We start from the raw sequence: 17433 nt of genomic DNA, 5'->3' as shown, positions 1-17433 counted from the left end.
ACTATCTTACCTGTATACATCATCATGCATAATGGACGTGTCTCCCTGTCACGGATGCCATGCCACGGTTGTCCTTAGTTTGAAGATGTAATCCGGAGACAGCTGTTTTCTCCATCTCTTTCGCTCTTATGCACTAATTCCACTGATTTCAAAACTTGATCCTCCAGAAAGTGGACAGCAACACTTATGCAGCTCCACTACACAAATGTTTTTTTAAAGCCGCTTTCGGCAGGTTTACGAACACAGACTGACCAGCTCAAATAGACAGAAACGTTCTATATGGCAGACCAAAAAGAACAAACATTAAAATGGCTCTGTGAAGTATGGGCAATACAAACAGGATAAAAAAATGCCATCATTTTGGAGATCTAGTGTGAGTCCTACATAGCATCCTATTCCCAATATAGTGCACTACTTTTGACCAGAGCCCTTTGGGCCCTTTATATGGTGTCATTTGAAACACAACCATAGTATAAACAGGAATTCAGGCTCTAGTGCAGGGATCTCCAACAGGTTGATTGCAAGCTACTAGCAGCTTGCAGCCCACCTATGAGTAGCTCGCCAAACAATTCTGAAAGTACATACATTTTACACGTTTTCACCTGCAAACTGTCATAAACAAATATCAGATACCTCAAGCTCCCGGCTACTATCTGATCAAAGCCTCATTGACATTATCCCACCCCTGGTTAGCCACACGTAGTCATTTTGAGTATTTATATTGTGTTTGTGTGGCCATGCACCCAGTTCAAGTCAACATTGGCTCTACCCTATCCTTGCAACTGGTGGGCATTACATCTGGCGTAGTTGGCAAGAGAGGGCACTGGGTACAGGTCTGGAAACATGTCCAAAGTACAGCAGCAGCAGTAGGAGCCACCATTAGGTTGGTGCAATTTGCTTGTTTTAAATGGACAACATTACTGCATGGTTTGTATAGTGTTTGTATCTCAAATGGATGAACTGCCATGTTGTATACCTAATCTGTTGTCCCTCTGTCCATGTATGTATGAATGTGTGTGTGTGTGAGTGAACAGCTTGAGGAGCGGGTAAAATACGTCATGTCTCTGCAGCACTGTGGGCTCCATGGGTTTCTGTGAAGGAAACAGATGCGTGAGGGAGGATTTGGAAGACCAGGCCTGAAGGGAGGTATTGTTAGGTGCTCATTATGTGGGTCTACCCCCCCCCATCATTAAGTTTGCCGACGACATAATGGTGGTAGGCCTGATCACCGATTACGATGAGATTTTTGGTATGTCATTCATACCCTCCTGGGGTGTGGCTGTCCTAGGAAAGTGGGTGTACGATTTAACCTATTCTTTACAGGCCCATATGAATTTAACAATCCGAGGATTTAGCCAACTCTCATTAGATGTCCAAAATCTGAAAGCAGTCGTCAGCCGCCATGATTTGGCTTTAGATGATCTTTTGGCGAAGGAAGGAGGACACTGTAACGTACTAGGTATTATTGATCCTGAAAATTGTGTTATGATCCTCCCTGACTCCTCTGAGAATATGACTGCAATAATTGATAAGATTGCTGATCTTAGTAAAACTCTCTCAAAGTCAGAAAAATCTGTTTGACAAAATTGGTGACTGGTTTAATGCTACATTTGGAAATGTGATGGGAAAAGTTATGTTGACTTTGTTTTCATAGTTTACTCCTATACTTGTAGGAGGTTTGGTGGTTTTGGTTACCGTTTATATTTGTAAGAAAATGACTGTAACTGCTCTTGAACATGCTGAAATGATGGTGTTGGTGGAAGCTGATACAAATCGTGCTGAAGGTGATACTGGTGCATTTCTGGTTTCTCTTAATCCCATTGTTTATTCAACTTGTGTGGTTCTTCCCAGGACTCAAGAGGAAATGGGAGTATAACCAGACTCATCCACCCCCACTAGCATTCCAGGAACCTCAGGAGTTGTTTCTCCCTTTAGAAGGCCATCCCTGGGATCAAATGGATACGGGGGATTTGCCTAATCTATTTAATTTCAGAGGAGAATACTATGATTGAAGCTGTGAGACTAATTAGTCTCAAAGGGGGAAATTAAAGTGGTTCACTTAGGGGTCATGATAGGGGCTGTACCAAATTTTTTGATGTATTATAATAATTGATTATGCTTATGTTGTATTAATGGAAGGGGAGGGCTTATAAAACCCCTCACTCCTTACATATATAAGGTCCTAGACTACAGATTAACAATATATATACATTATTAGGTTTAATATTGTTCCACAGTACTTTTCTAGTCTCTCTGCCTATTATGAAGAAACTGTCTGAGAAATGTGTGACTGTGAAGACAGAACTCTGCAGGGGAGTGTAAGAGATACGAGATTAGTCAGACATCCCACTATAAATCAAATTGGACATGTACTGCTAAGCTTTTAGATAGCTATATAAACAAGAGTTTTAATGTTGAGTAGGCATGGTTTTGATCTCATAAGTAGAAGATAATGACGTATGCAGTCACTAGGGCTGGACTTCAGGTTTAATAAAATAACTTGTGACCTTTTCTTTGATGCAGAACTTACTCGGAAACATGCATTATGTTCCTGATGTCAACTTCTGTCTGCAATTGCATTAACTTCTTCGGGGTAGGGGGCAGCATTTTCACTTTTGGATAAATAGCATGCCCAAATTCAACTGCCTGCTACTCATCCCCAGAATATAAGATGTGCATAATATTAGTAGATTTGGATAGAAAACTCTGAAGTTTCTAAAACTGTTTGAATCATGTCTGTGAGTATAACAGAACTTATGTAGTAGGCAAAACACTGAGGACAAACCATTCAGAATGTTTTTTTTTTGAGGTCACTGTCTTTTCAATGAGGTTTCATTGGGACACCAGATTTCTAAGGGACTTGTTTGCAGTTCCTACCGCTTCCACTGGATGTCACCAGTCTTTGGAAATTGGTTGAGGTTTTTCCTTTGTGTAATGAAGAAGTACGGCCATCTTAAATGAGAGTCACTTGAAGTAAATTGTTTGAGAGAGGCACATTACCAGAAAGGTTGTGTCAGTTTGTTTTCTTTTTGTATTGAACACAGATCATCCCGTCTTCAATTTGATCGGTTATTAACCCTTTCATGCGTGAGTTCCAAATATCTCTAACGGTCGCCCCAGCGTGAGTTTTTTTATGCACGTGATGTTAGAATGTTCTCTCCATTCCAGAATGTGATTGATACGTAACAGTACATTTTATCCGCGCTGCCCTCAAACCAAAGCACGCAGCCTGTTTATATTTATAGGCTGTTTCAACTTCAATTTCAAATTATTTTCTAACAAGTTTTTATTTTCTAAAAACAGTTTGAATTTAGGTGTGTTCCGCCTCCTCATTCATTCACATAAAAATAGTAATTTTTACTTTTGCGGACAATTAAATTTTTGGGACATTTCTGACACGGACAAAATTCCCCCAAGCACTTCCCAATTGTTTGTGCAGTTCACGTCTGCAGACATTTGCTCATCTCCCGTCAGAACATGATCTGCACACGTGTTCACATTTTCTATCTGTTGCCCTCATTGCAGTCATTGTTTTCGTTAATAATAATAACTTTGGAAATGTGTGCGTTTCTATCAAAGTAAGTGCATTATTACGTTGTAATAGTTTCTGTATGTCGTTTCTATTGTAGCGTACTGTATGTATGGAGCATAATATATTTGTGTATATTCTTTATAACCGCGGACACGTGAGGTAACGTTACTCATTTTATAACCTTTATGGTGTTATAGTCAATCGTGCTTATGTAGCTACATTATTCTATTAGCTCTGTAAAACAATGCTAATTGCGTCAGAGAAGTACTATCTTGTGTTGTATTTTGAAGCTACATGGCCTTATGACTCCCAAGTGACGCAGCGGTCAAAGGCACAGCACATCAGTGCTACAGGCGTCACTACAGACTCCCTGGTTCAAATCCAGGCTGCGTTTCTATCAAAGTAAGTGCCTTATTACGTTATAATAGTTTCTGCTGTAGCTCACTGTATGTATGGATCATAATATATTCCTTATAACCGCGGACACGTGAGGTAACGTTACACATTTTATAACCTTTATGGTGTTATAGTCAATCGTGCTTATGTAGCTACATTATTCTATTAGCTCTGTAAAACAGTGCTAGTTGCGTCAGAGAACTATTAGCTTGTGTTGTATTTTGAAGCTACCCTGACCTTATGACTCCCGAGTGGCGCAGCGGTCTATGGCACTGCATCTCAGTGCTAGAGGCGTCACTACAGACACCCTGGTTCAAATCCAGGCTGTATCACAACTGGATGTGATTGGGAGTCCCATAGGACAGCGCATGATTGGCCCAGCGTTGTCCGAGTTTGGCCGGTGTAGGCCATCATTGTAAATAATAATTTGTTTTTAAATTACTTGCCTAGTTAAATAAAATAAAAAATATGACCATGGTTTGTTTATTTGGTCTATTCAGCATAGCTCTGTTCTGCCCTGCCTTGCCCCCCTGTGGAGCTCAAAAGTTAGTTTCTTAATGCAATAAACTATTTTTTATAGCAGTGTTTATTATGTTACTTCTTTGTAGTATTGTTTTATTGCTATATCCTTATATTGTATTCTAATTAATAATTCCTCTTTCTTCTGTACTTTCAGAAACCACAAACATTATTTGCCAATATCATAACTGGAGCTGGACATCTTTGGAGCAGAAGAATGAGGACAGCTTTTGTATGCTAACGTACACTCCTTAACAGTCTTACTGGATGAAAAGACAGCAAGAAAACACATATGCCAATATGTAATAGTCGTCTATTTTATTGCAGTATTGGTAGTTGGTTCAACAACTTGTTATACTAGAGGACAAAAAACTGAAAATGCATAACCCATATTTAATATTCATGCAGTGACTGAACAACAACTGCATTTCCACCCCCCCTCCCCCCCCCCCCCCCCCCCCCACCTCTGAAGGCATAGTATCATGGCAGTCAGTCACTTATTGCTGCAGATGTGCTCAATAATGCTTGAGCATGTGATACTCCTCAAAGCATGGTGAAATACATAGAGGTGTATCACAAGCTAAACACATGTATTTTGTCATCTTCCTCTGCTTCCTTCTCCTGGTGCCAGACAGGCAGACTTTGCAGTGCCTCCTTGTGCGACTACCTTGAGCAGCAGTTTGAGGGACTTTGCAGGGAAAATGCCGTGCAGTAAGGCGTAGGGGATTGTTTACAGCAGGACGACCCCCAGTGGATGGGCGCCGAGGGGTGTGGTGCTCCTCCAGCAGCTCTCTCATTAGGTTCTCTCTGTATTTTTGGTAGGTAATTACTTTACCTAAGAGGGAGTGGGGAGGATGAAGAAAGTTAGAGGATGATGAGGCAGTGGGTAGGTGGGTGAGATATTGTCACTATAATTGCATAATGGATTTGTATGTGAACTGTACATCCAATTACAAAAATAGCTTGTTCAGTAATCATCTCACCTGTTAGTTGGCGGTGAACTATGCTGCCATTGAGGGCAGCAGTGTCGATCAGATGGAAAAATATCTTCTTATACCACTTGGTTGTTTTCCGAGTGCATTCCACAAAGCTGTTTATCATGTCTGCCTTATCCACTGCCCCATTTTGAGGTTATATTCGAGCACACAATCTGGTTTGATCTTTCTCTCTCCAGTCAGGTGATCCACCTTCCCTGTGGCCGACATGGTTGCTGTATGGACAGTGGAGAGGACATGGACATCTCTTTTGTCATGCCACTTTACTGCCAGCTGTTGACCATTCTCCTGGAACTCCACCTCCCCTCTCTGCATCTTCCTGCATCCGAATCCTGGCATCCCCTTCCTGTTCGACCTGACTGTGCCACAGGCCCCTGTGCTGTTGGAGAGCAGATGCTGGAAGAGTGTGGGACTGCTGTACCAATTGTCCACGTACAAAGTGTGTCCCTTGCCGAGATGAGGAGCCAGCATGGTCATCACTACGGACCCGGACACCCCAAGCCCCTCATAATGTTTGATGTCAGTGGTGGACCCTGTGTAAACTATAATATCCTGGACAAATCCTGTCTTCACGTCGCACATGACAAAGAACTTGACTCCAAACCTGTGCCTTTTGGAGGGAATATATTGACGGAACCCCAGCCTACCTTTCCATAACATCAGGGACTCATCAATGCATAGGTCCTTGTATGGCACAAAGACCCGACCAAATGCTGATGTCAGGCTGGTTAGAACATTTCTTATTTTGTATAACGGGTCACTTAAGATGGCAGTAGCATTGTTGACGAAATGCAGGCATCGCAGCAGAACTAGGAAGCGGTCTTGGGAAAAGAGGGTGGCAAAGAAGGGAGTTGCAAACATAGGATCTGTGCTCCAGTATTCTCTTAGGGAGTTCTTCTTTACTATCCCCATGAGGAGGACTGTCACCAGGAAGGTATACATTTCACTAATTGTGGTTGTCACCCATTTAGCGAGTTTCCCCCTCACTCCTGGCTCTCTCTTCTCCTGTAGCTCCAAGGCATAGCGATTGGTCTCCTCTACTATGTCTCCCACCAGCTCCTCTGTCAGAAACAACTTGAAGCACTCTGCCTCAGTTGGAAATGGCAAGGGGCGTTGCACTCCAGACTGGGACTCGTCAAAGCAAACAGCAGGGCCAGGAGGGGTGAAATTACTGGTGGCCTTCCAGCTACCACAGAACTCCTGTACTTCATCCACTCTGCCTCCATCACCACCAGCATCTTCAAAGGGAACTGGTACTTCGTCAGTGGACAAGGGAAATTCAGATTCAGGGTTCTCAATGGCTACAAGGTTGGAGGGCAGCTCCTCACTGTCACTGTCAGAATCTGATTCCTGACTTTCATACTCAGACTCATTGTCAGAATTAAAAAAAATCTCCAGAATTTCCACATTTGTGAGTTGTCTCCTTTTGAAAGACATTGCTAATGCTACAGCTTAGCTCACTAGCTACATACATAAACAACAACACTGAATGGCTCAGAGGAATGGCTCAGAGTGAGAGGGTACGTGTTTGACTACCGGCACGCGCCACTTGTATCAATAAATCACTATCAGAAAATGTTTCGTGTGGCAATTATTTGTGTATTTACGGTTTTATTCACATGTTTTCAATTCTAGGTGACAAATCATGCATTCCGATTCTTGCACAGATTGTAATGGGCACATATTATGTGTGTAAAATATATTTTTTGAAGGTTGTACTGATTATGATGAGCTAAGCTAATTCCAGCTGTGTAGCCATGTTTGTTGACATACAATGCATTCTGGGTTTCACGTAATCGTCTGTTTGACCAAAGATGTTATAACAAAATGAGGTGAGTAAGAGTTCACAAATTCTTTGAGGACTTCCGGAAATGAATGGTGGGATGTGAACGACGGTAGATGACACACCCCTTCAACATGCATACTATAAACAGACCAAACTCATCTCGTCTTCTCTTATTATCTTTCTGTGAGGAAAAATGCATGGCTGCGCGCTGAAACTAATCATCGGATTACTTTCGATTTCTATAAAGTGTTTTACCTAATTATTTCGATCAATGGTGAGCTCACCCGTGATGTGATTAATTATACATAGTAATTGCTATTAGCTAATTCATATTGTAGTTTATGTCAGCCTAGAGTTAGAAAATATGACTGCATGTGTTGGGTCAATCTTTCCTCAGTTAGCGCTAGGACTATTGTAGCCTACATTTTCCCGGTTAGGATGATTGTGTTATGCTATATATACTTCTGTGAATATCTGAACATTGAATCCAAAAAATAAACTGCTCACATTCTGGACATAACTTTGTAAGGACTGTGTTTGTGTAAATAGTTTCTGAAAAAAGTGTGGCCAGCTCAAACGCTGATTGTTGCGTCATTCGAAACTGGCCGTTCTAAACGAGCGTTCTAAATGAGTGTTCTAATCACACCGTACGCTTCAGGGACCACTGTAGAACGATCACACCCGTGTGATGGTACGTGTGAAAGGGTTAACGTTTAAAAATACCTAACATTGTATTACAAAAGTAGTTTGAAATGTTTTGGTAAAGTTTACATGTAACTTGAGATATCTTGTAGTGACGTTGCGCAAGTTGGAAGCTGTGTTTTTCTGGATGAAACGCGCCAAATAAATTGATATTTTGGATATATATCGACGGAATTAATCGAATAAAAGGACCATTTGTGATGTTTATGGGACATATTGGAGTGCCAACAAAAGAAGTTCGTCAAAGGTAAGGCATGAATTATATTTTTATTTCTGCGTTTTGTGTCGTGCCTGCAGTGTTGAAATATGCTACTCTCTTTGTTTACTGTTGTGCTATCATCAGATAATAGCATCTTATGCTTTCGCTGAAAAGCCTTTTTGAAATCTGACATGTTGGCTGGATTTACAACGAGTGTAGCTTTAATTTGGTATCTTACATGTGTGATTTAATGAAAGTTTGATTTTTATATCATTTTATTTTAATATGGCGCTCTGTATTTTCCCTGGCTGTTGGGCAGGTGGGACGATTGCGTCCCACCTACCCCAGAGAGGTTAATAAAGGTTTTTGAATGATTTAACCTCACTAGGGTATGTGGGACGATAGCGTCCCACCTCGTCAGCCAGTGAAACTGCAGGGCGCCAAATTCAAAACAACAGAAATCCCGTAATTACAATTCCTCAAACATACATGTATTTTACACCATTTTAAAGATACACTTGTTGTAAATCCAGCCACAGTGTCCGACTTCAAAAAGGCTTTACGACAAAAGCAAACCAAACGATTATGTTAGGTCAGAGCCAAGTCACAGAAAAACACAGCCATTTTTCCAGCCAAAGAGAGGAGTCACAAAAAACAGAAAGAGATAAAATGAATCACTAACCTTTGATGATCTTCATCAGATGACACTCATAGGACTTCATGTTACACAAAACATGTATGTTTTGTTCGGTAAAGTTCATATTTATATCCAAAAATCTGAGATTACATTGGCTCGTTATGTTCAGTAGTTCCAAAACATCCGGTGATTTTGCAGAGAGCCACATCAATTTACAGAAATACTCACAATAAACATTGCTAAAAGATATAATGGTTATGCATGGAAATTTAGATCCACTTCTCCTAAATGCAACCGCTGTGCCAGATTTCATTTTTTTTAATGGAAAATGCAAACCATGCAATAATCTGAGTACGGAGCTCAGACGACAAATCAAGCCAAACAGATATCCGCCATGTTGGAGTCAACAGAAGTCAGAAATAGCACTATAAATATTAACTTACCTTTGATGATCTTCATCAGAATGCACTCCCAGGAATCCCAGTTCGACAATAAATGTTTGTTTTATTCGATAATGTCCATTATTTATGTCCAAATACCTCCTTGTTGTTCGCGCGTTCAGTACACAATCTAAACTCACGACGGACGTGCAAGTCCAGCGGAAAGTATGGACGAAAAGTCCAAAAAGTTATATTACAGTCCGTAGAAACATGTCAAACGAAGTATAGAATCAATCTTTAGGATGTTTTTAACATAAATCTTCAATTATGTTCCAACCGGAGAATTCCTTTGTCTGTAGAATTGCAATGGAATAGAGCTCGCGAGACTGAGCTCGTGGCTCTCTGGCAGACCTCTGACTCATTCCCCTCTCATTCGCCCCCACTTCACAGTAGAATCGTCAAACAAGGTTCTAAGGTTCTAAAGGTTCTAAAGACATCTAGTGGAAGCCTTAGGAAGTGCAATTTGACCCCATAGACACAGTGTATTCGATAGGCCAAGAGTTGAAAAACTACAAACCTCAGATTTCCCACTTCCTGGTTGGATTCTTTCTCAGGTTTTTGCCTGCCATATGCGTTCTGTTATACTCACAGACATCATTCAAACAGTTTCAGAAACTTCAGAGTGTTTTCTATCCAAATATACTAATTATAGGCATATTCTAGCTTTTATGGCTGAGTAGCAGGCAGTTTAATTTGGGCACGCTTTCATCCAAAATTCCCAATGCTGCCCCCTACCCTAGAGAAGTTAATTAAATATATTGTCATATTGCTAATTTCACCAATGAGGCAATGATTGAAAAGGTACAAGGAAACCAACCCCAACACTGAGCACTTCCCCATTCACGTCGATGAGACTGTAGTGGGTCGAGAAATTCAAGTTCCTCTGTATCCACATCACTAAGGTACATCACTAAGGTCTATCATGTTCCAAACACACCAACACAGTTGTGAAGAGGGCATGACAATGCTTCTTCCCCCTCAGGAGGCTGAAATGATTTGGCATGGGCCCTCAGATCCTCAAAAAGTACTACAGCTGCATCATTGAGAGAATCTTTACTGGCTGCATTACCGCTTGGTAGGGCAACTGCTTGGCATCCGACCGTAAGGCGCTGTAGAACGTAGTGCGTACGGCCCAGAACATCACTGGGCCGAGCTCCCTGCCATCCAGGACCTCTATACTGTACCAGGCGGTGTCAGAGGAAGACCATCAAATTGTCAAAGACTCCAGCCACCCAAGTCAAAGACTGTTCTCTGCTAACGCACTGCAAATGTTACCGGAACGCCAAGTCTGGGACCAAAAGGCTCCTGAACTGCTTTTATCCCCAAGCAATAAGACTGCTGAACAGTTATTCAAACGGCTACCCTGAACTATTTGAATTGACCCCTTTTTTTTCCGCTGACTGACTATTGCACTGTCTCTATGCACACTCACAGGACTCTGCCCACACACTCACAAACACACACACACGCTCAAAAAAAACAAAAAAACAAAAGCACACACCTGTCTATATAAGGTACCACAGTTGACAGTGCACGTCAGAGCAAAAACCAAGCCTTGAGGTCAAAGGAATTGTCCGCAAAGCTCCAAGACAGGATTGTGTCGAGGCACAGATCTGGGGAAGGGTACCAAAACATTTCTGCAGCATTGAACGTCCCAAAGAACACAGTGGCCTCCATCATTCTTAAATGGAAAAACTTTAGAACCACCAAGACTCTTCCTAGAGCTGGCTGCCCGGCCAAACTGAGCAATCGGGGTGAAGGGCCTTGGTCAGGGAGGTGACCAAGAACCCAATGGTCAGTCTGAGAGAGGTCCTCTGTGGAGATGGGAGAATCTTCCAGAAGGACAACCATCTCTGCAGCATGCCACCAATCAGGCCTCCATGGTAGAGTGGCCAGATGGAAGCTACTCCTCAGTAAAAGGCACATGACAGCCTGCTTGGAGTTTACTAAAAGGCACCTAAAGACTCTCAGACCATGAGAAACACGATTCTCTGGTCTGAAGAAACTTTACAGTGAAGCATGGTGGTGGCAGCATCATGCTGTGGGGATGTTTTCAGCGGCATGGACTGAGAGACTAGTCAGGATCGAGGGAAAGATCAACGGAGCAAAGTACAAAGATATCCTTGATGAAAATCTACTCCAGAGCACTCAGGACCTCAGACTGGAATGAAGGTTCACCTTCCAACAGGACAACGACCCTGAACACACAGCCAAGACAATGCATGAGTGGCCTCGGGACAACTCTCAGAATGTCCTTGAGTGGCCCAGCCAGAGCCCGGACTTGAACCCGATCGAACATCTCTGGAGAGATCTGAAAATAACTGTGCAGCTTCACTTCCACATCCAACCTGACAGAGCTTGAGAGGATCTGCAGAGAAAATGGGAGAAACTCACCAAATACAGGTGTGCCAAGCTTAGCATCATACCCAATAAGACTCAAGGCTGTAATCGCTGCCAAAGGTGCTTCAACAAAGTACTGAGTAAAGGGTCTGAATTCTTATCTAATATCTTATATTTCTGTTTTGTAAAAAAACAACAGTTTTTGCTTTGTCATTATGGGGTATTGTGTGTAGATTGATGGGGGGAAAATGATTTAATTGATTTTAGAATAAGGTTGTAACGTAACAAAATGTGGAAGAAGTCAAGGGGTCTGAATACTTTCCGAATGCACTGTATCTATGTGTATGTTGTGCTTTTAGAAAGTATTCACACCTCATTACCTTTTCCATATTTTGTTGTGTTACAGCCTGAATTGTCCCTGACCTACACACAATACCCCATAATGTCAAAGTGGAATCATGTTTTTAGAATGTTTGTGTTCTTGTGGACGCAGGAGGTGGAGGGCCAGTTGCTATGTTGATGATGACGCCATGGTGTGACCTTGGGACTATAAGGTTCTCTTTGGTCAAGTTATTCGAATATAGTTGCTCTTTAGGTGGTCCTTTACGTGTGAGATGGCAGATTTTTTAAAGTACATTTACAATAAAAAAAAAATTAAATCTGAAAGTTCTATCAGTGCAAACCCCTTTTAACTGCTATAAAGGTTCTATCTGTAATCCTGGGTTGTCAATCCAAAATACTTTAATTCAGAAAGTGGGTGATTAATTCAGAAGTGGTTGTTTAATATGCAACCTGTTACATACAAAACGACAACATCTCTGATATCAAATGTATTTGTTTTATTCTTACATTTCCAACACTTTGTTTCCTTTGAATTTGCGACAGTTTGCTTGTGGTGTCCCTTTAGATTCATAAGATGGTGCAAAACTCCCTGCTTCCCCATTCTCTCCCTCCATTGCCAGCCATGGTGAGAATATCCGAAATATATATCACACACAAATCCATTAGCAATTCAGCTTGGGAATCCTCAGGTTGTCATGGAGAATAGAGAGGCTTTCAAATACATCTCATTCCAATTGAGAAATAAAACACTCCACATTGGGTGGAAGGGTCATTAACATTCACTGTTTTGATAGAACATTAGCAACAGAACAGTAGCGGCATGTCGTCTGCAAGTAAATTAAAGAGCATAACAAAAATAAATGTCTCATATATGGCAAGTAAAGATTTCTGTTTCTTTTCCTTCGCATCACTTTGTGAATAATGTAACTGGGACTAGACTATTAATTGGGCCTCAAACCGATCTCCAGACTTGTCTGAGACCCAGCTTATTAGACTTGGAACATCTGAGAGGATCGCTTCATTAAGGATTACACACACAAGGAAAACTCAACAGATGAGAAGTATGAAGCAATAAGCTTGCTTTTCACATAAGTCTCCATCCAAGATTATATAAATCAAATATAGTGTGTTGTACTGGTACTCCTTGTATATAGCCTTGTTATTATTGTGTTGCATTTTCTGTTACTATTCTCTGGTTGCCTAGTCACTTTTACCCCTACCCACATGTACATACTGTATTCTCTCAACTACCTTTCATTCCCCTAGACATTTACTCGATACTGGTACTCCTATAGAGCCTCATTATTGTGTTACTATTTTTTGAGCAAATATTTGTCTTACTTTTGAACTCTGCACAGTTGGGAATGGGCTCGTAAGTAAGCGTTTCACTGTCAAGTCTGCATGTGTTGTATTTGGCGCATGACCAACAAAATTTGATTTGTTATAGCGCACTTAAACACAGAAACAACTTACTAAGAAACTGTACCGTTGTTGATGACTGGAACAAGTCAAGTGATGTTGCATGTGCCTTACTGTGGTTATTGTATAATGTTGCATAGTATTCACCACCTATAACAGGAATACTCAAATCCAACAATTGATGTGCACTTTATTGCTTGTTCTTTTCTCCAAGGCAGTTAATTGATTGATTGTCACCAATTGGCCTTGGATTCCTCTGGTGTCCCAAGTCTGACTCCCTGACTAGATGGGAATCAAAGCACATAAAGCCTATTCAGACAGAGTTGAAGCAACAAAATGTCAATGTACAGGACATAATATGCATATACATTTTTCCATTTACATTAGCAATGGAATGTCACATGTCGAGAGAGGCTACGGGGGCATGGCAACATGACGTTCTTGCTCCACAGCTCAAATGTACCTTAAATATCACAGTAACCACTAAGCATGCACACTATTCAACTAGCTATGCGAGCAACTTTTCATCAACCATATTACACTCTTCAATAATGCAGCTCGGGCTCCCGAGCCACCACTGCATCTCAGTGCAAGAGGCATCACCACAGTCCCTGGTTCGAATCCAGGCTGCATCACATCACAATTGGCCCAGTGTTGCCCGGGTTTGGCGGTGCAGACCGTCATTGTAAATACAAATTTGTTCTTAATTAACTGACTTGCCTAGTAAAATAAAGGTTAAAAAAAAAAGCAATTCACAAGCATTTGCAGACAACTAAATGGTTTATTTTCTCATCCATACCCATTAATTTAGCTGCAAGACAACACAGTCGAAGTGACACAGCTAGTTAACAACATATGTTTAGTCAAGTAACTTCAGCATAGCAAAAATAAATGTTCACCCCCATCATACAAATATAAAATTTGACATTATCAATTATCACTGCCATTCATATTATACAGAGCTAGCTAGCAAGCTAAACAAAATGTCTGCACCCTCACATACTACTAGCTAACTACTGCTGCTAACTTACCTACTAAGTTAGTTAGCTGAATGCTACAACAGCTAACATTAGCTGAACCATAGCTAGATTGCATTTCAGCCTACTGTATTGAATTTACGTTAGAACAAACCATGCTTCACTTCATCAAGATCATGCAAGTCATTACATGACAAAAATAGAATCGTGACTGAAAAAGTTGTTAATTCACTGAGAAGCTGCCGCTTGCGTTCCTTAAAAGGGAAGTTTCTCAGGCTTTGTTAAAGACTTTGGTTTTTATGTTTTGAGGTTGGACTTTAGCATGTAGGGTGCACCGATTGGTGTCACCTCATTAGGCAGTGTGTGTTACACCTGTGCTGGTTGCCATCTCGTTAGTGGGAAGGTGTTTCACCTGTGCTGGCCCAGGTGCTATTTAAGAGTGGCTGGCCCAGTGCTCCAGTGGTCTTGATAGACGTGGAGAGTTAATACCTTAAGTTGGTTCTCCCTATTATGAGTTTCAGACAAACAAACCTTTATCTGTGCCACGTTTTTTGGTTTGTTTCCTGCCATTAGTGGCGCAGCGGTCTAAGGCACTGCATCTGAGTGCTAAAGGCGTCACTACAGACCCTGGTTCCATCCTGGGCTGTATCACAACCGGCCGTGATCGGGAGTACCATAGGGCGGCGGATAATTGGCCCTTGCGTCATCCGGGTTAAGAGAGGGTTTGGCCGAGGTATGCCGTCATTGTAAAATAAGAATTGGTTCTTAACTGATTTGCCTAGTTAAATTAAAAATTCAATAAAGTTTGGTATGGGTTTTTCTTTTGTTTGCCACTTCTTGGGCAAAATTTGTGGGCGCTCATGGTATGTGTCTTTTAGGTTCCAGTTGTTGTTGCTATTCAACTTTGTGGACACCCCCATGAGTGTCTTTCAGAACCCCTCCTAAAACCCTACTTGTTTCTTTTAGTTGTCACTGAATCTTTGTTAGTTCCCCCTTCTGTTTGAGTGAAATTATTTGTTACTCTTGCTGGGGAACTTAACAGCAGGCATTGCCTACTAATTGGTTGATGTCATTGGAAGCCCGTATCTTTACGTTTTACTACAAAACATAGAAACGCACCATTTTCACATGTTTGGGTGGTGTTGGAGATGATCAATATGAAGTAGAAAAATTGTTACATTTCCCTTTGAAGCTACAGCATCAATTTCAGAGTAACTGGCTTCTACTGAAATTTCAAGGAAAAAGTCAATAAAACAAGTCTTTAATAAAAGGAAAATGCCTATACATTTCAGCTGTTCCTAAAGCATTGCTTTGCTATCAAGGATTTTACTATAGGAGCATTTGGCGCAACAACAAGTCTGTTTACACAGCAATGCTCAGAGGGGGGCAACTCTTGGGCGATTGTCATGCACTACCTCCGGAGGTGGCAGGCGAGATGTGAGAAATGTGCAGCTTTACATTAGGGAAAGGGGGATACCTAGTCAGTTGTCAAACTGAATGTATTCAATTGAAATGTGTCTTCCGCATTTAACCGAACCCCTCTGATTCAGAGGGGCTGCCATAATCGACATCTACGTCTTCGGCACCCGGGAACAGTGGGTTAACTGCCTCGCTCAGAACAAGAGATTTTTACCTTGTCAGCTCGGTGATTTAATCCAGCAACCTTCTGGTTACTGGCCCAGCGCTCTAACCACAGGCTGCCATGAAAAAGTATTGGCCCCCTTTCTGATTTTCTCTTTTGATACTGAATGTTGTCAGATCTTCAACCTAAACCTAATATTTGATAAAGGGAATCTGAGTTTACAAATAACAAAAAAATGGATAGTTATTTTATTTAATAAACTAAGTTATGCAACACCCAATTCCTCTGTGTGAAAAAATAATTGGCCCCTTACACTCTAACTGGTTGTGCCACCTTTAGCTGCAATGACTGCAACCAAATACTTCCTGTAGTTGTTGATCAGTCTCTCACATTGCTGTGGAGGAATTTTAGCCCACTCTTGCATGCAAAACTACTTTGCCTCATCAACATTTGTGTGTTTTCAAGTATGAACTGCTCATTTCCTGTCCTACCACCACATCTCAATTGGTATTAGATCTGGACTTTGATTAGGCCATTCCAAAACTTCAATGTGTTGCGTTTAAATCATTTTCATGTAGTCTTGATTATGTGTTTTTGTATCATTATCTTGCTGCATGACCCAGCTGCACTTAAGCTTTAGCTCACAGACAGATGGACTAACATTCTCCTGTAGAATTTTCTGATACAGTGCAGAATTCATGGTTCCTTCTATTAAAGCAAGTAATTCAGGTCCTGAGGCAGCAAAGCATCCTCAAACCATCACACTATCACTACCATGTTTGAGTGTTGGTCTGAGGTTCTTACTGTGGCTTACTGTGGAATGCAGTGTTTGGTTTTCGCCAGACATAATGGAATCAATCTCGTCCAAAACGTTGCCTCAAGTTTGCCAAGAAGCACCTGGATGATCATCAAGACACTTGGGAGAATGTTCTATGAACAGATGATTCAAAAGGATAACTTTTTGGTTGACATACACTACTGGCTAACACAGTCGCGTCAACTCTGCAGATAGAATAACATCAAAGTAGCTGCATTTGCATTTGTTTAAGCTCTTTTCTAGTGACATTTATTTGGATACACGTACCTACATAGTGCCTGTTGAGGGATGACACCCACACAGTCAATTTCATCTATTTAAATAGTTTTCAAATGAGAATGTCATGTCTTTTCTTATGTCTATGTTATTCATAGTTCGGTTGAAAGCTGCAATATTACTACATACATTTAATATAATATTACTACCAATACATCTTTTTTTGGTGTAGTGGGGGAGAAGGAGGGGGTGGATTCTGGCCCTAAAATGGCAGCTTTGGCTCAGTTCAGGCTGCCAGATCTGGACCGAATGACATGGTTGTCTGTACTGTCATTCATTTCGGACTCGGGCTGGATACGGCTGCCAGACCCGGGCCAGCAGTTTAAGATCTGGCTTGCGTGAATCAGGCCAGATGTGGGCCAGCTACCTGGGTGTTTTCGTTTTGAAAAGGTGCCAGTTCCAGTGTTTTGGAATCTTACTTTGTCTTACAGTATATTCATTAAATGTTTAACAATGGTTGTTCAAAATGTTTGC

General features: G+C 41.3%; 1 long non-coding RNA gene across 3 annotated transcripts; it reads left to right on the top strand.

Annotated features, from left to right (window-relative positions):
* Window positions 1-3884: 3884 nt before the first annotated feature.
* Window positions 3885-6276, top strand: LOC120031298. Of its 3 annotated transcripts, XR_005473728.1 has the most exons (4): window positions 3885-3934; window positions 4605-4749; window positions 5083-5265; window positions 5622-6276. It is a non-coding gene; the product is annotated as an uncharacterized LOC120031298 (long non-coding RNA). The 3 variants fall into 3 exon arrangements; XR_005473727.1 differs by having other exon boundaries at window positions 5083-6276; XR_005473729.1 differs by having other exon boundaries at window positions 5079-6276.
* Window positions 6277-17433: the final 11157 nt, after the last annotated feature.

This window comes from Salvelinus namaycush, chromosome 3 (assembly GCF_016432855.1).
Source record: "Salvelinus namaycush isolate Seneca chromosome 3, SaNama_1.0, whole genome shotgun sequence".
In the NCBI taxonomy this organism is placed as follows: domain Eukaryota; kingdom Metazoa; phylum Chordata; class Actinopteri; order Salmoniformes; family Salmonidae; genus Salvelinus; species Salvelinus namaycush.
Note: the sequence above shows the minus strand (reverse complement) of the source record. Positions and strands in the feature narration are given on the sequence as shown.